At 43.7% G+C, this 24,237-nt stretch overlaps 1 pseudogene; it reads left to right on the top strand.

Moving 5' to 3' along the window:
* The first annotated feature begins 23,084 nt into the window (after positions 1–23,084).
* LOC130363260 (U2 spliceosomal RNA) lies at positions 23,085–23,253 on the top strand (annotated as a pseudogene).
* Positions 23,254–24,237: the final 984 nt, after the last annotated feature.

Raw genomic sequence — 24,237 nt, forward strand, 5'->3', positions numbered from 1 at the left:
CATTTCAACTTAAGGAGAGAACAAAAATGTGTTCAAAATCGTATAAGCCACACCCCTTTTCTGTCGGAAAACCCTCACCCTCACCATGATAATACTTTCCAGGTACATTTAAAATTAAGGAGAGCATCAAATGACATTTAAATTTGTATGAGCCACAAAACTGTTCTACAACCCAAACCCAAACCCTAACTTCCTGGTACATTTTAACTTAAGGAGAGAACAAAAATGTGTTTAAAATTATATTCAAAATCATATAAGCCACACCCCTCTTCTGTCGGAAAACCCTCCCCCTCACCCTCATACTAGTTTCCAGGTACATTTCAACTTAAGGAGAGCATCAAATGACATTTAAAATTGTATGAGCCACACAACTGTACCCTTTAACCCTAACCCTAACCCTAACCCTAACCCTAACCCTAACCCTACCTTCCTGGTACATTTCAACTTAAGGAGAGAAAAAAAAAATGTGTTCAAAATCGTATAAGCCACACCCATTTTCTGTCAGAAAACCCTCACCCTCACCCTGATAATACTTTCCAGGTACATTTCAACTTAAGGAGAGCATCAAATGACATTTCAAATTGTACGAGCCACACAACTGTCTAACCCTAACCCTAACCCTAACCCTAACCCTAACCCTAACCCTAACCCTAACCCTAACCCTAACCCTAACCCTAACCCTAACCCTAACCCTAACCCTAACCCTAACCCTACCTTCCTGGTACATTTCAACTTAAGGAAAGAACAAAAATGTGTTCAAAATCGTATAAGCCACACCCCTTTTCTGTCGGAAAACCCTCACCCTCACCCTGATAATACTTTCCAGGTACATTTCAACTTAAGGAGAGCATCAAATGACATTTAAAATTGTATGAGCCACACAAGTGTTCTACAACCCAAACCCAATCTTCCTGGTACATTTCAACTTCAGGAGAGAACAAAAATGTGTTCAAAATCGTATAAGTCACACCCCTTTTCTGTCGGAAAACCCTCACCTTCACCATGATAATACTTTCCAGGTACATTTCAAATTAAGGAGAGCATCAAATGACATGTAAAATTATACGAGCCACACAACTGTCTAACCCTAACCCTAACCCTAACCCTAACCCTAACCCTAACCCTACCTTCGTGGTATATTTAAACTTAAGGAGAAAACAAAAATGTGTTCAAAATCGTATAAGCCACAGCTCTCTTCTGTCGGAAAACCCTCACCAACACCCTCATACTAGTTTCCAGGTACATTTCAAATTAAGGAGAGCATCAAATGACATTTAAAATTGTACGAGCCACACAACTGCCTAACCCTAACCCTAACCCTAACCCTAACCCTAACCCTAACCCTAACCCTAACCCTAACCCTAACCCTAACCCTAACCCTAACCCTAACCCTAACCCTAACCCTAACCCTAACCCTAACCCTAACCCTAACCCTACCTTCCTGGTACATTTCAACTTCAGGAGAGAACAAAAATGTGTTCAAAATCGTATAAGCCACACCCCTTTTCTGTCGGAAAACCCTCACTTTCACCATGATAATACTTTCCAGGTACATTTCAACTTAAGGAGAGCATCAAATGACATTTAAAATTGTATGAGCCACAAAACTGTTCTACAACCCAAACCCAAACCCTAACTTCCTGGTACATTTCAACTTAAGGAGAGAACAAAAATGTGTTTAAAATCATATTCAAAATCATATAAGCCACACCCCTCTTCTGTCAGAAAACCCTCACCCTGATAATACTTTCCAGGTACATTTCAACTTAAGGAGAGCATCAAATGACATTTAAAATTGTATGAGCCACACAACTGTACCCTAACCCTAACCCTAACCCTAACCCTAACCCTAACCCTAACCCTAACCCTAACCCTAACCCTAACCCTAACCCTAACCCTAACCCTAACCCTAACCCTAACCCTAACCCTAACCCTAACCCTAACCCTACCTTTCTGGTACATTTCAACTTCAGGAGAGAACAAAAATGTGTTCAAAATCGTATAAGCCACACCCCTTTTCTGTCGGAAAACCCTCACCCTCACCCTGATAATACTTTCCAGGTACATTTCAACTTAAGGAGAGCATCAAATGACATTTAAAATTGTACGAGCCACACAACTGTCTAACCCTAACCCTAACCCTAACCCTAACCCTAACCCTAACCCTAACCCTAACCCTAACCCTAACCCTAACCCTAACCCTAACCCTAACCCTAACCCTAACCCTAACCCTAACCCTAACCCTAACCCTAACCCTAACCCTACCTTCCTGGTACATTTCAACTTAAGGAGAGAAAAAAAAAATGTGTTCAAAATCGTATAAGCCACACCCCTTTTCTGTCGGAAAACCCTCACCCTCACCATGATAATACTTTCCTAGTACATTTAAAATTAAGGAGAGCATCAAATGACATTTAAATTTGTATGAGCCACAAAACTGTTCTACAACCCAAACCCAAACCCTAACTTCCTGGTACATATTACCTTAAGGAGAGAACAAAAATGTGTTTAAAATCATATTCAATATCATATAAGCCACACCCCTCTTCTGTCGGAAAACCCTCCCCCTCACCCTCATACTAGTTTCCAGGTACATTTCAACTTAAGGAGAGCATCAAATGACATTTAAAATTGTATGAGCCACACAACTGTACCCTAACCCTAACCCTAACCCTAACCCTAACCCTAACCCTAACCCTAACCCTAACCCTAACCCTAAACCTACCTTCCTGGTATATTTAAACTTAAGGTGAGAACAAAAATGTGTTCAAAATCGTATAAGCCACACCCCTTTTCTGTCGGGAAAACCCTCACCCTCACCATGATAATACTTTCCAGGTACATTTAAACTTAAGGAGAGCATCAAATGACATTTAAAATTGTATGAGCCACAAAACTGTTCTACAACCCAAACCCAAACCCTAACTTCCTGGTACATTTCAACTTAAGGAGAGAACAAAAATGTGTTTAAAATCATATTCAAAATCATATAAGCCACACCCCTTTTCTGTCAGAAAACCCTCCCCCTCACCCTCATCCTAGTTTCCAGGTACATTTCATCTTAAGGAGAGCATCAAATGACATTTAAATTGTATGAGCCACACAACTGTACCCTAACCCTAACCCTAACCCTAACCCTAACCCTAACCCTAACCCTAACCCTAACCCTAACCCTAACCCTAACCCTAACCCTAACCCTAACCCTAACCCTAACCCTAACCCTAACCCTAACCCTACCTTCCTGGTACATTTCAACTTAAGGAGAGAAAAAAAAATGTGTTCAAAATCGTATAAGCCACACCCCTTTTCTGTCGGAAAACCCTCACTTTCACCATGATAATACTTTCCAGGTACATTTCAAATTAAGGAGAGCATCAAATGACATTTCAAATTGTACGAGCCACACAACTGTCTAACCCTAACCCTAACCCTAACCCTAACCCTAACCCTAACCCTAACCCTAACCCTAACCCTAACCCTAACCCTAACCCTAACCCTAACCCTAACCCTAACCTTAACCCTAACCCTAACCCTACCTTCCTGGTATATTTAAACTTAAGGAGAGAACAAAAATGTGTTCAAAATCGTATAAGCCACAGCTCTCTTCTGTCGGAAAACCCTCACCAACACCCTCATACTAGTTTCCAGGTACATTTCAAATTAAGGAGAGCATCAAATGACATTTAAAATTGTACGAGCCACACAACTGTCCCCTAACCCTAACCCTAACCCTAACCCTAACCCTAACCCTAACCCTAACCCTAACCCTACCTTCCTGGTACATTTCAACTTAAGGAGAGAACAAAAATGTGTTCAAAATCGTATAAGCCACACCCCTTTTCTGTCGGAAAACCCTCACCCTCACCATGATAATACTTTCCAGGTACATTTAAAATTAAGGAGAGCATCAAATGACATTTAAATTTGTATGAGCCACAAAACTGTTCTACAACCCAAACCCAAACCCTAACTTCCTGGTACATTTTAACTTAAGGAGAGAACAAAAATGTGTTTAAAATCATATTCAAAATCATATAAGCCACACCCCTCTTCTGTCGGAAAACCCTCCCCCTCACCCTCATACTAGTTTCCAGGTACATTTCAACTTAAGGAGAGCATCAAATGACATTTAAAATTGTATGAGCCACACAACTGTACCCTTTAACCCTAACCCTAACCCTAACCCTAACCCTAACCCTAACCCTAACCCTAACCCTAACCCTAACCCTAACCCTAACCCTAACCCTAACCCTACCTTCCTGGTATATTTAAACTTAAGGAGAGAACAAAAATGTGTTCAAAATCGTATAAGCCACACCCCTTTTCTGTCGGAAAACCCTCACCCTCACCCTGATAATACTTTCCAGGTACATTTCAACTTAAGGAGAGCATCAAATGACGTTTAAAATTGTATGAGACACACAACTGTACCCTAACCCTAACCCCTAACCCTAAACCCTAACCCCTAACCCTAACCCCTAACCCTACCTTCCTGGTACATTTCAACATAAGGAGAGAACAAAAATTTGTTCAAAATCGTATAAGCCACACCCCTCTTCTGTCGAAAAAAAAACCCTCCCACTCACCCTCATATTAGTTTCCAAGTATATTTCAACTTAAGGAGAGCATCAAATGACATTTAAAATTGTATGATCCACATAAGTGTTCTACAACCCAAACCCTATCTTCCTGGTACATTTCAACTTAAGGAGAGAACAAAAATGTGTTCAAAATCGTATAAGCCACACCCCTTTTCTGTCGGAAAACCCTCACCCTGATAATACTTTCCAGGTACATTTCAACTTAAGGAGAGCATCAAATGACATTTAAAATTGTATGAGCCCCAAAACTGTTCTACGACCCAAACCCAAACCCAAACCCTAACTTCCTGGTACATTTCAACTTAAGGAGAGAACAAGAATGTGTTTAAAATCCTATACAAAATTGTATAAGCCACACCCCTCTTCTGTCGAAAAACCCTCCCACTCACCCTCATACCAGTTTCCAGGTACATTTCAACTTAAGGAGAGCATCAAATGAAATTTAAAATTGTATGAACCACACAACTGTTCCACAACCCTAACCCTAACCCTAACCCTAACCCTAACCCTAACCCTAACCCTAACCCTAACCCTAACCCTAACCCTAACCCTAACCCTAACCCTAACCCTAACCCTAACCCTAACCCTAACCCTAACCCTAACCCTACCTTCCTGGTATATTTAAACTTAAGGAGAGAACAAAAATGTGTTCAAAATCGTAAAAGCCACACCCCTTTTCTGTCGGAAAACCCTCACCTTGATAATACTTTCCAGGTACATTTCAACTTAATGAGAGCATCAAATGACATTTAAAATTGTATGAGCCACAAAACTGTTCTACAACCCAAACCCAAACCCTAACTTCCTGGTACATTTCAACTTAAGGAGAGAACAAAAATGTGTTTAAAATCGTTTTCAAAATCGTATAAGCCACACCCCTCTTCTCTCGGAAAAACCTCCCACTCACCCTCATACTAGTTTCCAGGTACATTTCAACTTAAGGAGAGCATCAAATGACATTTAAAATTGTATGAGCCACACAAGTGTTCTACAACCCAAACCCTATCTTTCTGGTACATTTTAACTTAAGGAGAGAACAAAAATGTGTTCAAAATCGTATAAGCCACACCCCTTTTCTGTCGGAAAACCCTCACCCTCACCCTGATAATACTTTCCTGGTACATTTCAACTTAGGGAGAGCATCAAATGACAATTAAAATAGTATGAGCCACGCAACTGTTTAACCCTAACCCTAACCCTACCTTCCTGGTACATTTCAACTTAAGGAGAGAACAAAAATGTGTTCAAAATCGTATAAGCCACACCCCTCTCCTGTCAGAAAACCATCCTACTCACCCTCATACTAGTTTCCAGGTACATTTCAACTTAAGGAGAGCATCAAATGACATTTAAAATTGTATGAGCCAAACAAGTGTTCTACAACCCAAACCCTAACTTCCTGGTACATTTCAACTTAAGGAGAGAACAAAAATGTGTTCAAAATCGTATCAGCCACTCCCCTTTTCTGTCTGAAAACCCTCACCCTCACCCTCACCCTCACCCTCACCCTCACCCTCACCCTCACCCTCACCCTCACCCTCACCCTCACCCTCACCCTCACCCTCATACTAGTTTCCAGGTACATTTCAAATTAAGGAGAGCATCAAATGACATTTAAAATTGTATGAGCCACACAACTGTTCCCTAACCCTAACCCTAACCCTAACCCTAACCCTAACCCTAACCCTAACCCTAACCCTAACCCTAACCCTAACCCTAACCCTAACCCTAACCCTAACCCTAACCCTAACCCTACCTTCTTGGTACATTTCAACTTATGGAGAGAACAAAAATGTGTTCAAAATCGAATAAGCCACACCCCTCTTCTGTCGGAAAACCATCCCACTCACCCTCATACTAGTTTCCAGGTACATTTCAACTTAAGGAGAGCATTAAATGACATTTAAAATTGTATGAGCCAAACAAGTGTTCTACAACCCAAACCCTAACTTCCTGGTACATTTCAACTTAAGGAGAGAACAAAAATGTGTTCAAAATCGTATAAGCCACACCCCTTTTCTGTCGGAAAACCCTCACCCTCACCCTCATACTAGTTTCCAGGTACATTTCAAATTAAGGAGAGCATCAAATGACATTAAAAATTGTATGAGCCACACAACTGTTTAACCCTAACCCTAACCCTAACCCTAAAACCCTAACCCTAACCCTACCTTCCTGGTAAATTTCAACTTAAGGAGAGAACAAAAATGTGTTCAAAATCGTATAAGCCACAGCTCTCTTCTGTCGGAAAACCCTCACCCTCACCCTCATACTAGTTTCCAGGTACATTTCAAATTAAGGAGAGCATCAAATGACATTTAAAATTGTACGAGCCACACAACTGTCTAACCCTAACCCTAACCCTAACCCTAACCCTAACCCTAACCCTAACCCTAACCCTAACCCTACCCCTACCTTCCTGGTACATTTCAACTTAAGGAAAGAACAAAAATGTGATCAAAATCGTATAAGCCACACCCCTTTTCTGTCGGAAAACCCTCCCCCTCACCCTCATACTAGTTTCCAGGTACATTTCAACTTAAGGAGAGCATCAAATGACATTTAAAATTGTATGAGCCACACAACTGGAGCCACACAACTGAACCCTAACCCTAACCCTAACCCTAACCCTAACCCTAACCCTAACCCTAACCCTAACCCTAACCCTAACCCTAACCCTAACCCTAACCCTACCTTCCTGGTACATTTCAACTTAAGGAGAGAACAAAAAATGTGTTCAAAATCGTATAAGCCACACCCATCTTCTGTCGGAAAACCCTCCCACTCACCCTCATACTAGTTTCCAGGTACATTTCAACTTAAGGAGATCATCAAATGACATTTAAAATTGTATAAGCCACAAAACTGTTCTACAACCCAAACCTAAACCCTAACTTACTGTTACATTTTAACTTAAGGAGAGAACAAAAATGTGTTTAAAATCATATTCAAAATCATATAAGCCACACTTCTCTTCTGTCGGAAAACCCTCCCCCTCACCCTCATACTAGTTTCCAGGTACATTTCAACTTAAGGAGAGCATCAAATGACATTTAAAATTGTATGAGCCACACAACTGTACCCTAACCCTAACCCTAACCCTAACCCTAACCCTAACCCTAACCCTAACCCTAACCCTAACCCTAACCCTAACCCTAACCCTAACCCTAACCCTAACCCTAACCCTAACCCTAACCCTAACCCTAACTTCCTGGTACATTTCAACTTAAGGAGAGAACAAAAAAATGTGTTCAAAATCGTATAAGCCACACCCCTCTTCTGTCGGAAAACCCTCCCCCTCACCCTCATACTAGTTTCCAGGTACATTTCAACTTAAGGAGAGCATCAAATGACATTTAAAATTGCATGAGCCACACAACTGTACCCTAACCCTAACCCTAACCCTAACCCTAACCCTAACCCTAACCCTAACCCTAACCCTAACCCTAACCCTAACCCTAACCCTAACCCTAACCCTAACCCTAACCCTAACCCTACCTTCCTGGTACATTTCAACTTAAGGAGAGAACAAAAAATGTGTTCAAAATCGTATAAGCCACACCCCTCTTCTGTCGGAAAACCCTCCCACTCACCCTCATACTAGTTTCCAGGAACATTTCAACTTAAGGAGATCATCAAATGACATGTAAAATTGTATAAGCCACAAAACTGTTCTACAACCCAAACCTAAACCCTAACTTCCTGGTACATTTTAACTTAAGGAGAGAACAAAAATGTGTTTAAAATCATATTCAAAATCATATAAGCCACACCCCTCTTCTGTCGGAAAACCCTTCCCCTCACCCTCATACTAGTTTTCAGGTACATTTCAACTTCAGGAGAGCATCAAATGACATTTAAAAGTGTATGAGCCACACAACTGTACCCTAACCCTAACCCTAACCCTAACCCTAACCCTAACCCTAACCCTAACCCTAACCCTAACCCTAACCCTAACCCTAACCCTAACCCTAACCCTAACCCTAACCCTAACCCTAACCCTAACCCTAACCCTAACCCTACCTTCCTGGTATATTTAAACTTAAGGAGAGAACAAAAATGTGTTCAAAATCGTATAAGCCACACCCCTTTTCTGTCGGAAAACCCTCACCCTGATAATACTTTCCAGGTACATTTCAACTTAAGGAGAGCATCAAATGACATTTAAAATTGTATGAGCCACAAAATTGTTGTACAACCTAAACCCAAACCCTTACTTCCTGGTACATTTCAACTTAAGGAGAGGACAAAAATGTGTTCAAAATCGTATAAGACACACCCCTTTTCTGTCGGAAAACCCTCACCCTCACCCTGATAATACTTTCCAGGTACATTTCAACTTAAGGAGAGCATCAAATGACATTTAAAATTGTATGAACCACACAACTGTTCCACAACGCTAACGCTAACCCTAACCCTACCTTCCTGGTACATTTCAACTTAAGGAAAGAACAAAAATGTGATCAAAATCGTAAAAGCCACACCCCTTTTCTGTCGGAAAACCCTCACCCTCACCCTGATAATACTTTCCAGGTACATTTCAAGTTAAGGAGAGCATCAAATGACATTTAAAATTGTATGAGCCACACAAGTGTTCTACAACCCAAACCCTATCTTCCAGGTACATTTCAACTTAAGGAGAGAACAAAAAATGTGTTCAAAATCGTATAAGCCACACGCCTCTTCTGTCGGAAAACCCTCCCACTCACCCTCATACTAGTTTCCAGGTACATTTCAATTTAAGGAGATCATCAAATGACATTTAAAATTGTATGAGCCACACAACTGTACCCTAACCCTAACCCTAACCCTAACCCTAACCCTAACCCTAACCCTAACCCTAACCCTAACCCTAACCCTAACCCTAACCCTAACCCTAACCCTAACCCTAACCCTAACCCTAACCCTAACCCTAACCCTAACCCTACCTTCCTGGTATATTTAAACTTAAGGAGAGAACAAAAATGTGTTCAAAATCGTATAAGCCACACCCCTTTTCTGTCGGAAAACCCTCACCCTGATAATACTTTCCAGGTACATTTCAACTTAAGGAGAGCATCAAATGACATTTAAAATTGTATGAGCCACAAAACTGTTGTACAACCTAAACCAAAACCCTTACTTCCTGGTACATTTCAACTTAAGGAGAGGACAATAATGTGTTCAAAATCGTATAAGCCACACCCCTTTTCTGTCGGAAAACCCTCACCCTCACCCTCACCCTGATAATACTTTCCAGGTACATTTCAACTTAAGGAGAGCATCAAATGACATTTAAAATTGTATGAGACACACAACTGTACCCTAACCCTAACCCTAAACCCTAACCCCTAACCCCTAACCCTACCTTCCTGGTACATTTCAACATAAGGAGAGAACAAAAATTTGTTCAAAATCGTATAAGCCACACCCCTCTTCTGTCGAAAAAAAAACCCTCCCACTCACCCTCATATTAGTTTCCAAGTATATTTCAACTTAAGGAGAGCATCAAATGACATTTAAAATTGTATGATCCACACAAGTGTTCTACAACCCAAACCCTATCTTCCTGGTACATTTCAACTTAAGGAGAGAACAAATATGTGTTCAAAATCGTATAAGCCACACCCCTTTTCTGTCGGAAAACCCTCACCCTGATAATACTTTCCAGGTACATTTCAACTTAAGGAGAGCATCAAATGACATTTAAAATTGTATGAGCCCCAAAACTGTTCTACAACCCAAACCCAAACCCAAACCCTAACTTCCTGGTACATTTCAACTTAAGGAGAGAACAAGAATGTGTTTAAAATCCTATACAAAATTGTATAAGCCACACCCCTCTTCTGTCGAAAAACCCTCCCACTCACCCTCATACCAGTTTCCAGGTACATTTCAACTTAAGGAGAGCATCAAATGAAATTTAAAATTGTATGAACCACACAACTGTTCCACAACCCTAACCCTAACCCTAACCCTAACCCTAACCCTAAAACCCTAACCCTAACCCTACCTTCCTGGTACATTTCAACTTAAGGAGAGAACAAAAATGTGTTCAAAATCGTATAAGCCACAGCTCTCTTCTGTCGGAAAACCCTCACCCTCACCCTCATACTAGTTTCCAGGTACATTTCAAATTAAGGAGAGCATCAAATGACATTTAAAATTGTACGAGCCACACAACTGTCTAACCCTAACCCTAACCCTAACCCTAACCCTAACCCTAACCCTAACCCTAACCCTAACCCTAACCCTAACCCTAACCCTAACCCTAACCCTAACCCTACCTTCCTGGTACATTTCAACTTAAGGAAAGAACAAAAATGTGATCAAAATCGTATAAGCCACACCCCTTTTCTGTCGGAAAACCCTCCCCCTCACCCTCATACTAGTTTCCAGGTACATTTCAACTTAAGGAGAGCATCAAATGACATTTAAAATTGTATGAGCCACACAACTGGAGCCACACAACTGAACCCTAACCCTAACCCTAACCCTAACCCTAACCCTAACCCTAACCCTAACCCTAACCCTAACCCTAACCCTACCTTCCTGGTACATTTCAACTTAAGGAGAGAACAAAAAATGTGTTCAAAATCGTATAAGCCACACCCATCTTCTGTCGGAAAACCCTCCCACTCACCCTCATACTAGTTTCCAGGTACATTTCAAATTAAGGAGATCATCAAATGACATTTAAAATTGTATAAGCCACAAAACTGTTCTACAACCCAAACCTAAACCCTAACTTACTGTTACATTTTAACTTAAGGAGAGAACAAAAATGTGTTTAAAATCATATTCAAAATCATATAAGCCACACTTCTCTTCTGTCGGAAAACCCTCCCCCTCACCCTCATACTAGTTTCCAGGTACATTTCAACTTAAGGAGAGCATCAAATGACATTTAAAATTGTATGAGCCACACAACTGTACCCTAACCCTAACCCTAACCCTAACCCTAACCCTAACCCTAACCCTAACCCTAACCCTAACCCTAACCCTAACCCTAACCCTAACCCTAACCCTAACCCTAACCCTAACCCTAACCCTAACTTCCTGGTACATTTCAACTTAAGGAGAGAACAAAAAAATGTGTTCAAAATCGTATAAGCCACACCCCTCTTCTGTCGGAAAACCCTCCCCCTCACCCTCATACTAGTTTCCAGGTACATTTCAACTTAAGGAGAGCATCAAATGACATTTAAAATTGCATGAGCCACACAACTGAACCCTAACCCTAACCCTAACCCTAACCCTAACCCTAACCCTAACCCTAACCCTAACCCTAACCCTAACCCTACCTTCCTGGTACATTTCAACTTAAGGAGAGAACAAAAAAATGTGTTCAAAATCGTATAAGCCACACCCCTCTTCTGTCGGAAAACCCTCCCACTCACCCTCATACTAGTTTCCAGGAACATTTCAACTTAAGGAGATCATCAAAAGACATGTAAAATTGTATAAGCCACAAAACTGTTCTACAACCCAAACCTAAACCCTAACTTCCTGGTACATTTTAACTTAAGGAGAGAACAAAAATGTGTTTAAAAATCTATTCAAAATCGTATAAGCCACACCCCTCTTCTGTCGGAAAACCCTCCCCCCCACCCTCATACTAGTTTCCAGGTACATTTCAACTTAAGGAGAGCATCAAATGACATTTAAAATTGTATGAGCCACAGAACTGTACCCTAACCCTAACCCTAACCCTAACCCTAACCCTAACCCTAACCCTAACCCTAACCCTAACCCTAACCCTAACCCTAACCCTAACCCTAACCCTAACCCTAACCCTAACCCTAACCCTAACCCTAACCCTAACCCTAACCCTACCTTCCTGGTACATTTTAACTTAAGGAGAGAACAAAAAATGTGTTCAAAATCGTATAAGCCACACCCCTCTTCTGTCGGAAAACCCTCCCACTCACCCTCATACTAGTTTCCAGGAACATTTCAACTTAAGGAGATCATCAAATGACATGTAAAATTGTATAAGCCACAAAACTGTTCTACAACCCAAACCTAAACCCTAACTTCCTGGTACATTTTAACTTAAGGAGAGAACAAAAATGTGTTTAAAATCATATTCAAAATCATATAAGCCACACCCCTCTTCTGTCGGAAAACCCTCCCCCTCACCCTCATACTAGTTTCCAGGTACATTTCAACTTCAGGAGAGCATCAAATGACATTTAAAATTGTATGAGCCACACAACTGTACCCTAACCCTAACCCTAACCCTAACCCTAACCCTAACCCTAACCCTAACCCTAACCCTAACCCTAACCCTAACCCTAACCCTAACCCTAACCCTAACCCTAACCCTAACCCTAACCCTAACCCTAACCCTAACCCTACCTTCCTGGTATATTTAAACTTAAGGAGAGAACAAAAATGTGTTCAAAATCGTATAAGCCACACCCCTTTTCTGTCGGAAAACCCTCACCCTGATAATACTTTCCAGGTACATTTCAACTTAAGGAGAGCATCAAATGACATTTAAAATTGTATGAGCCACAAAATTGTTGTACAACCTAAACCCAAACCCTTACTTCCTGGTACATTTCAACTTAAGGAGAGGACAAAAATGTGTTCAAAATCGTATAAGACACACCCCTTTTCTGTCGGAAAACCCTCACCCTCACCCTGATAATACTTTCCAGGTACATTTCAACTTAAGGAGAGCATCAAATGACATTTAAAATTGTATGAACCACACAACTGTTCCACAACGCTAACGCTAACCCTAACCCTACCTTCCTGGTACATTTCAACTTAAGGAAAGAACAAAAATGTGATCAAAATCGTAAAAGCCACACCCCTTTTCTGTCGGAAAACCCTCACCCTCACCCTGATAATACTTTCCAGGTACATTTCAAGTTAAGGAGAGCATCAAATGACATTTAAAATTGTATGAGCCACACAAGTGTTCTACAACCCAAACCCTATCTTCCAGGTACATTTCAACTTAAGGAGAGAACAAAAAATGTGTTCAAAATCGTATAAGCCACACGCCTCTTCTGTCGGAAAACCCTCCCACTCACCCTCATACTAGTTTCCAGGTACATTTCAATTTAAGGAGATCATCAAATGACATTTAAAATTGTATGAGCCACACAACTGTACCCTAACCCTAACCCTAACCCTAACCCTAACCCTAACCCTAACCCTAACCCTAACCCTAACCCTAACCCTAACCCTAACCCTAACCCTAACCCTAACCCTAACCCTAACCCTAACCCTAACGCTAACCCTTACCCTAACCCTAACCCTACCCCTACCTTCCTGGTATATTTAAACTTAAGGAGAGAACAAAAATGTGTTCAAAATCGTATAAGCCACACCCCTTTTCTGTCGGAAAACCCTCACCCTGATAATACTTTCCAGGTACATTTCAACTTAAGGAGAGCATCAAATGACATTTAAAATTGTATGAGACACACAACTGTACCCTGACCCTAACCCTAAACCCTAACCCCTAACCCTAACCCCTAACCCTACCTTCCTGGTACATTTCAACATAAGGAGAGAACAAAAATTTGTTCAAATTCGTATAAGCCACACCCCTCTTCTGTCGAAAAAAAAACCCTCCCACTCACCCTCATGTTAGTTTCCAAGTATATTTCAACTTAAGGAGAGCATCAAATGACATTTAAAATTGTATGATCCACACAAGTGTTCTACAAACCAAACCCTATCTTCCTGGTACATTTCAACTTAAGGAGAGAACAAATATGTGTTCAAAATCGTATAAGCCACACCCCTTTTCTGTCGGAAAACCCTCACCCTGATAATACTTTCCAGGTACATTTCAACTTAAGGAGAGCATCAAATGACATTTAAAATTGTATGAGCCCCAAAACTGTTCTACAACCCAAACCCAAACCCAAACCCTAACTTCCTGGTACATTTCAACTTAAGGAGAGAACAAGAATGTGTTTAAAATCCTATACAAAATTGTATAAGCCACACCCCTCTTCTGTCGAAAAACCCTCCCACTCACCCTCATACCAGTTTCCAGGTACATTTCAACTTAAGGAGAGCATCAAATGAAATTTAAAATTGTATGAACCACACAACTGTTCCCTAACCCTAACCCTAACCCTAACCCTAACCCTAACCCTAACCCTAACCCTAACCCTAACCCTAACCCTAACCCTAACCCTAACCCTAACCCTAACCCTAACCCTAACCCTAACCCTAACCCTAACCCTAACCCTAACCCTAACCCTAACCCTACCTTCCTGGTACATTTCAACATAAGGAGAGAACAAAAATGTGTTCAAAATCGTATAAGCCACAGCTCTCTTCTATCGGAAAACCCTCACCAACACCCTCATACTAGTTTCCAGGTACATTTCAAATTAAGGAGAGCATCAAATGACATTTAAAATTGTACGAGCCACACAACTGTCCAACCCTAACCCTAACCCTAACCCTAACCCTAACCCTAACCCTAACCCTAACCCTAACCCTAACCCTAACCCTAACCCTAACCCTAACCCTAACCCTAACCCTAACCCTAACCCTAACCCTAACCCTAACCCTACCTTCCTGGTATATTTAAACTTAAGGAGAGAACAAAAATGTGTTCAAAATCGTAAAAGCCACACCCCTTTTCTGTCGGAAAACCCTCACCTTGATAATACTTTCCAGGTACATTTCAACTTAATGAGAGCATCAAATGACATTTAAAATTGTATGAGCCACAAAACTGTTCTACAACCCAAACCCAAACCCTAACTTCTTGGAACATTTCAACTTAAGGAGAGAACAAAAATGTGTTTAAAATCGTTTTCAAAATCGTATAAGCCACACCCCTCTTCTCTCGGAAAAACCTCCCACTCACCCTCATACTAGTTTCCAGGTACATTTCAACTTAAGGAGAGCATCAAATGACATTTAAAATTGTATGAGCCACACAAGTGTTCTACAACCCAAACCCTATCTTTCTGGTACATTTCAACTTAAGGAGAGAACAAAAATGTGTTCAAAATCGTATAAGCCACACCCCTTTTCTGTCGGAAAACCCTCACCCTCACCCTGATAATACTTTCCTGGTACATTTCAACTTAGGGAGAGCATCAAATGACAATTAAAATAGTATGAGCCACGCAACTGTTTAACCCTAACCCTAACCCTACCTTCCTGGTACATTTCAACTTAAGGAGAGAACAAAAATGTGTTCAAAATCGTATAAGCCACACCCCTCTCCTGTCAGAAAACCATCCTACTCACCCTCATACTAGTTTCCAGGTACATTTCAACTTAAGGAGAGCATCAAATGACATTTAAAATTGTATGAGCCAAACAAGTGTTCTACAACCCAAACCCTAACTTCCTGGTACATTTCAACTTAAGGAGAGAACAAAAATGTGTTCAAAATCATATAAGCCACACTTCTCTTCTGTCGGAAAACCCTCCCCCTCACCCTCATACTAGTTTCCAGGTACATTTCAAATTAAGGAGAGCATCAAATGACATTTAAAATTGTATGAGCCACACAACTGTACCCTAACCCTAACCCTAACCCTAACCCTAACCCTAACCCTAACCCTAACCCTAACCCTAACCCTAACCCTAACCCTAACCCTAACCCTAACCCTAACCCTAACCCTAACCCTAACCCTAACCCTAACCCTACCTTCCTGGTACATTTCAATTTAAGGAAAGAACAAAAATGTGTTCAAAATCGTATAAGCCACACCCCTTTTCTGTCGGAAAACCCTCACCCTGATAATACTTTCCAGGTACATTTCAACTTAAGGAGAGCATCAAATGACATTTAAAATTGTATGAGCCACAAAACTGTTCTACAACCCAAACCCTAACTTCCTGGTACATTTCAACTTAAGGAGAGAACAAAATTGTGTTTAAAATCGTATTCAAAATCGTTTAAGCCACACCCCTTTTCTGTCGGAAAACCCTCACCCTCACCCTGATAATACTTTCCTGGTACATTTCAACTTAAGGAGAGCATCAAATGACAATTAAAATAGTATGAGCCACACAACTGTTCTACAACCCTAACCCTACCTGGTACATTTAAACTTAAGGAGAGAACAAAAATGTGTTCAAAATCGTATAAGCCACAGCCCACTTCTGTCGAAAAAAACCACCCCCCTCACCCTCATACTAGTTTCCAGGTACATTTCAATTTAAGGAGAGCATCAAATGACATTTAAAATTGTATGAACCACACAACTGTTCCACAACCCTAACCCTAACCCTAACAACCCTACCTTCCTGGTACATTTCAACTTAAGGAAAGAACAAAAATGTGTTCAAAATTGTATAAGCCACACCCCTTTTCTGTCAGAAAACCCTCACCCTGATAATACTTTCCAGGTACATTTCAACTTAAGGAGAGCATCAAATGACATTTAAAACTGTATGAGCCACACAAGTGGTCTACAACCCAAACCCTATCTTCCTGGTACATTTCAACTTAAGGAGAGAACAAAAATGTGTTCAAAATCGTATAAGCCACACCCCCTTTCTGTCGGAAAACCCTCACCCTCACCATGATAATATTTTCCAGGTACATTTCAACTTAAGGAGAGCATCAAATGACATTTAAAATTGTATGAGCCACAAAACTGTTCTACAACCCAAACCCAAACCCTAACTTCCTGGTAAATTTCAACTTAAGGAGAGAACAAAAATGTGTTTAAAATCATATTCAAAATCGTATAAGCCACACCCCTCTTCTGTCGGAAAACCCTCCCACTCACCCTCATACTAGTTTCCAGGTACATTTCAACTTAAGGAGAGCATCAAATGACATTTAAAATTGTATGAGCCACACAAGTGTTCTACAACCCAAACCCTATCTTTCTGCTACATTTCAACTTAAGGAGAGAACAAAAATGTGTTCAAAATCGTATAAGCCACACCCCTTTTCTGTCGGAAAACCCTCACCCTCACCCTGATAATACTTTCCTGGTACATTTCAACTTAAGGAGAGCATCAAATGACAATTAAAATAGTATGAGCCACACAACTGTTCTACAACCCTAACCCTACCTGGTACATTTAAACTTAAGGAGAGAACAAAAATTTGTTCAAAATTGTATAAGCCACAGCCCTCTTCTGTCGGAAAACCCTCACCCTCATACTAGTTTCCAGGTACATTTCAAATTAAGATCATCAAATGACATTTAAAATTGTATGAGCCACACAACTGTTTAACCCTAACCCTAAACCTTCCTGGTACATTTCAACTTAAGGAGAGAACAAAAATGTGTTCAAAATCGTATAAGCCACACCCCTCTTCTGTCGGAAAACCATCCCACTCACCCTCATACTAGTTTCCTGGTACATTCAAACTTAAGGAGAGCATCAAATGACATTTAAAATTGTATGAGCCACACAACTGTTCCACAACCCAAACCCAAACCCTAACTTCCTGGTACATTTCAACTTAAGGAGAGAACAAAAATGTGTTCAAAATTGTATAAGCCACAGCCCTCCTCTGTTGGGAAACCCTCACCCTCATACTAGTTTCCAGGTACATTTCAAATTAAGGAGAGCATCAAATGACATTTAAAATTGTATGAGCCACACAACTGTTCCACAACCCAAACCCAAACCCTAACTTCCTGGTACATTTCAACTTAAGGAGAGAACAAAAATGTGTTCAAAATCGTATAAGCCACAGCCCTCTTCTGTTGGAAAACCCTCACCCTCATACTAGTTTCCAGGTACATTTCAAATTAAGGAGAGCATCAAATGACATTTAAAATTGTATGAGCCACACAACTGTTCCACAACCCAAACCCAAACCCTAACTTCCTGGTACATTTCAACTTAAGGGGAGAACAAAAATGTGTTCAAAATCGTATAAGCCACAGCCCTCTTCTGTCGGAAAACCCTCACCCTCATACTAGTTTCCAGGTACATTTCAAATTAAGGAGAGCATCAAATGACATTTAAAATTGTATGAGCGACACAACTGTTCCACAACCCAAACCCAAACCCAAACCCTAACTTCCTGGTACATTTCAACTTAAGGAGAGAACAAAAATGTGTTCAAAATCGTATAAGCCACACCCCTCTTCTGTCGGAAAACCATCCCACTCACCCCCATACTAGTTTCCTGGTACATTCAAACTTATTTTTTTGATTGAAAGAGCTTTATTTTCCGTTCAGTCATTACAAGTCGTACAATAAATTACAGTCACACAAAGCATGATAGTACAATACACAGCAAAGGTTCCCTAAGCTATACATCGCACACCATGCTACTCTAACATTCAGCTCAATCCTGCAATAGAAAGGCACAAGAGATCAAACAAAAACCAAATAATACAATCTGTGATCGGGGTAGGGGTGTGGGCGACTATGTGGGGGTAGGGAGGGGGCGGATCACAGGGCCAAACTGTTGGGCTGTATCTTCAGGGAGACATGGGAGAAGGAGAGGGGTCTTCACTCCTCTTCTTCCTCATCAACGGCCGAGCTGTCCAAGATGGAATAGTCTCTAAGCAGGTTCTTGATGAACCTGCGGCAGTCCCGGACGGACATGTTTTCCCTGTTGATCACGAAGCGATTCCTGGCAAGCCACACTGCGTCCTTAAAACAGTTCATAAGGCGCCAGGCCTCCTGGATGGCCTCCACATCGTAGGGAACAGGCCGTAAAGCACCGAATGGTACGATAGGCAGCTCCTGGGCACTGAGTCTCTGAGTTCATGTTCTAGGGCGTCCAACAGACCCTGTGCAAAGGGGCACTGCCAAAACACGTGGAAAGATGTTTCCTCCATGTAGGGGCAACGGGGGCAGTACCGGGTCTTGCACAGGTTGCGGGCATGCATGAATGACCTGAGAGAGAGACCTCCCATGACGGCCATCCACGACAAGTCCTTGTGTCCATTGGTAAGCCGCTTTGAGGCCACATTGTTCCAAACTGTCTCTGCAGTGGCTGCGGGGAGTCCCGGAACCAGCTCGGTCAAGTCCTTAGCTCGGATGAGCTTGTGGATTGTCTTCGGCTTCCATAGGTCGGGTTTCAGTCCTTCCAGCTGGTGCTCCCTCACAAACCGGACAACATCCCCATAGAACCAGGGAGTGTTCCAGTTGTAAGGGATGGAGCTGTCCCACTTGTCCCAGCCCAGCTGTCTCCAGAGGGGCATGAGAAGCAAGCGAGACATGGACCTGCCCGCTGAGCCAGTCTTTTCAACAAGAGTCCGCTGCACCGTGACACATGCAAAGGAGGCCCTCAGCAGAGCGGGGATGTCGGGTATTCCCTTCCCACCCTTGCGGGGTTCCTTGTACATCACGGTCCTCTTGACTCTGTCCATTTTGCCCCAGACGAAGCCAAACACTGTCCGGGTGATGGCCTTGCAAACTGTGGTATGGGGAGGCCAGGCCTGTGCGGTAAATTGGAGCACAGGCAAAACTTCACTCCGCAGGACAAGTGCCTTGCCTTCCATCGTGAGCTTTCTGGAGCTCCACAGTCCGATCTTCGAGTTTATCCTTCCTAGTCGGTCTTGCCAAGACTTAAGGGCCGCTCCTTCCTTCCCGAACCAGACTCCAAGAATTTGAATGAAGTCCGGCTTAACCGTAAAGGGGAAGGGGGCGGAAGAAGCCAGGTGCCATTCCCCGAAGAGCATGGCCTCCGACTTCCCGCAGTTGACTTTTGCCCCCGAAGCTCTGCCGAAGTCCTCGCAGGTATGGACGAGTGCAGTCACCGAACGCTGGTCAGCGCAGAAGACGGTCACGTCGTCCATGTAGAGCGAGCACTTGACCTCGTGGCGATCTGGTCCTGGTGCGGTGATCCCTCTGATCTCTCCATTCTGCCGGATAGTCTCAGCGAAGAGCTCTATAACACAAACAAAAAGGAGAGGTGAAAGAGGGCAGCCTTGTCTAACCCCTGAAAGAATAGAAAAGGGGTCAGTCTTCCAGCCGTTCACCAACACCGTGCTGTAAATGTCAAAATACATAACGTTAACAAAAGAGCAAAACATCTTCCCCAGACCCAGCCTGCGCAAAACCCTGTCCATGAATGCGTGGGAGACACGGTCGAACGCCTTCTCCTGATCTAAGCTGACCAGGGCGGCGCGGCCCCCGCGGTCCTGGATGTAATGGACCGTGTCTCTCACAAGGGCAAGGCTGTCAGCAATCCTGCGGCCAGGAATGCTGCAGGTCTGGTCCGGATGGACGATCTGCCCCATGACAGGTTTCAGCCTGTTGGCCAGCACCTTGGCGAGGATCTTGTAGTCCACGTTCAGGAGAGAGATGGGACGCCAGTTTTTCAGGTCACATCTCTCCCCCTTCCGCTTATACAAGATCGTGATCATCCCTTCCCTCAACGACGGAGGCATTCTGCCCCCCACCACCATCTCCTCGTACACCTCCAACAGGTCCGGACAGATCAGGTCACCCAGCGCTACGTAGAGCTCGGCCGGGAGACCGTCACTGCCCGGGGTCCTGCCGGGCTTAAAGGATTTAGCGGCAGAGAGCAGCTCCCCCACCGTCAAGGGATCGTCCATAGCCGCCGCACCTGCGGGATCAACAACGTTAGTGACACCTGACAGGAACCTCTCGGCGGCTTCGGGGTTAGATGACTTGGGGGCGTAGAGGTTGCTGTAGAAGTCGTGGACGACCCCCATCACTTCCTCCTTGCCGCTCCTCAGGTGTCCGGTCTCATCTCGTAGCTCAGTCAGGGGCGTGTGGCCGGCATGGAGCTTCCTGAAAAAGAAAGAGTTACATTTCTCACCCTTCTCCAGGTTCTCCACCTTGGAACGAAAGACGATTGCCTGGATTCCTCCTCAAAGTGCCTTTTCAAGCTCTTTTTGGTCTCCTCCAGCTCCTCCCTGACGTCCCAGCCACACTGCAGCAGGTCCTGCAGGGACCGCAGCTCGCGCTGCAGTTTCCTCAAGTCCCACTTCTTCACACACGCCTGTTGTCTGCCTTTTGCCTGAAAGGAACAACGGAATTCGACTTTAACATATTCCCACCAATCGCTGATGCACTTGAACAGACATTTGTCATTTCGCCATACAAGGTACGCATCCCTAAGTTCCTCCATGACCTCCCTCTGCTCCAACAGGGCACAATTCAACTTCCAGGAGCCTGGGCCAGGTGGGAATCCATGACCCAGAGTCCCCCGGAATCGAATGGCCCTGTGGTCAGAGAAGAAGCAGGGGACCATAGAGTACGACACCTTTCTGACTGCTCTCGAAGTGAAGATGAAGTCTATCCGAGAACGGAGCGAGCCATCGGGGCGGCTCCACGTATAGTTTACGGAGACGTTCCCGATGGACCCAACAACGTCCTGCAAGGATGCCTCCGTCACCATCTCAATCAGCAGTTTAGACGTCACGTTCAGGTTGGCGGATGTGCCAGAACTGCGCCCGTCCACCTCAATGGGGCAGTTGAAGTCACCACCCAACACTACTGCCCTGGTGGTGGCGAGTTCAGCCTGCAGGGCCTGGAGAACCTCCAGTCGGACATCCCTCTCAGGGGAGGCATACACGTTGATGAGCCGCACGGGCTCACCCGCCCAGGAACCGTCTGCGACAAGAAGTCTGCCACAGACGAGCTCCCGGACGGAATCAAGTGCAAAGTTACCTCCCCTGATCAGGATGGCCACCCCCACCAGACCAGTAGGAAGGGCCGTGAGGCCACTGCCTGGCCAGATGGTTGTAAGACCTAGAAGCCGACAAAGCACATTCCTGCAACATGTAAACATCACACCTCTGGGAATCTAAGAACGTAAGGACAGTCTGAAATCTAAACCAAGCTCTAATACTCCTCACATTAATGCAGAAGATGTTGAGATCAGCCATGGGAATAAAAAGAGAGGTTAGTTCAGATACTAGTTAACACTCTGGTCAGACGGGTCCTCTTCTCTGGCGCCTGTCGGCTCCTGTGGGTTCTCGTAGCGCCTTTCCAAGAGCTCATTGTAGACCTTGTTGGACGGAGTGTCCAGGATTTTCTTGACCTCTGGGTCCTGCAGCAGCTCCTCCATAGATTGAGCTTGGACTGGCTCTGCTTGTTAAGGAATATAAAAAGCTTAACGTGATATATGCCAAGCCAGACTACGCCCCAAAAGGTAAGTTTCGACCCATCTGCAGACAGCTGTTTCAGGGTTTTTGCCCCTCATCAGTACAGAGCAGGGTGATCTGGCTTGGCTGTGGTGAGAGGCCTGAGGCTTTAAAAGGGGTCATTACTTTCCTCAGGGAGAGGACATCTCTTCAGGTGTAACGGAGATTCAGGTTAGGCCATTTAGCACTCCGCAGGCATTCTGGGTAGGGGAATATGCAAAGCAGCTCATTACACAACCTTTTCAGGTAGTGTTCCCTGGTATCAGCTTAGCTCCTGTTAAGGAATATAAAAAGCTGAACGGGATATATGCTAACCTGAATCTCCGTTACACCTGAAGAGGTGTCCTCTCCCTGAGGAAAGTACTGACCCCTTTTAAAGCCTCAGGCCTCTCACCACAGCCAAGCCAGATCACCCTGCTCTGTAACGATGAGGGGCAAAAACCCTGAAACAGCTGTCTGAAACACTTCTCGGCCTTTTGGCTAAGATCAAGTGTAGTATCTGTTCTTACCAGTTTTTCATGCCGGTGGACAGTAACGCCGGTATGGGGATGGGTGCTGCATGGAGGATGCAGGTGTACCGGGGCTGGTTCTGAGGAATCAGCTCGACGGCTGCCCCGATGTGACCTGTTCCCTCCGGGTCTCGCTGAGAGGGTCTAGAGCCGAGGTACTTTTGTGCCTCAGGGAGTGGTGACCCCGAGGTGCCGAAACTCACTGAGAGGATAGACTCACTGAGTTGAAGCACGGGCACCATAATCTCTTCACCTTGTGGCACTCACCTCTTGATTCCTGGCCTTCTGGCTAGGATCAGAGAAATTTTTATAGATCCGGCTGGATGTCCGGGCAGTATATCTGCACACATTCACTTATTTATTTCTTTTTTGTCTCACTGTGTCACTTTTTGCGTGTTGTGTGTTCACAGGATTTGTCAGGATGCGGTAGCCCTTCTGGGTGTCCCTCCTGGCGGTCTAGGGGAGGTGTGTGTGGCCATTAGGTTCCGCACCTCCCTGCAAACACCCCGGGTACTCCTGCTTTGGCAGGGTACCCACCGTAATCGGCTCTGCGGGCAGATACCTTGGCTAACGCCAAGGGGGATGCCGGGAGCATTTGTGGTCCCCTAGTAGCTTCGGCGAAAAGGGACATCGAACCTGGAACCTCGCAGGTACCTTTTGGTCCGGAGGCGAAGGGTAAGGTTTGTTGGGGGGCCTCTCTCCTATCGGAGAAGGGCTTGCGATAGACCGCATCCTTTGTGCACGTTTTTTTTAGTGTAACACGTTTGCACTTTTTCTTGCACTTTGGGTGAATCGAAAGCACGTTCCTCGGCTTTAAAAAAAAAAAAAAGCTGTCTGTTTCTTTTTGTTTGTGTTATAGAGCTCTTCGCTGAGACTATCTGGCAGAATGGAGAGATCAGAGGGATCACTGCACCAGGACCAGATCACTACGAGGTCAAGTGCTCGCTCTACATGGACGACGTGACCGTCTTCTGCGCTGACCAGTGTTCGGTGACTGCACTCGTCCAGAGCTTCGGGGGCAAAAGTCAACTGCGGGAAGTCGGAGGCCATGCTCTTCGGGGAATGGCACCTGGCTTCTTCCGCCCCCTTCCCCTTTACTGTTAA

The sequence above is a fragment of the Hyla sarda genome, chromosome 3 (genome assembly GCF_029499605.1).
Source record: "Hyla sarda isolate aHylSar1 chromosome 3, aHylSar1.hap1, whole genome shotgun sequence".
In the NCBI taxonomy this organism is placed as follows: Eukaryota; Metazoa; Chordata; class Amphibia; order Anura; family Hylidae; genus Hyla; species Hyla sarda.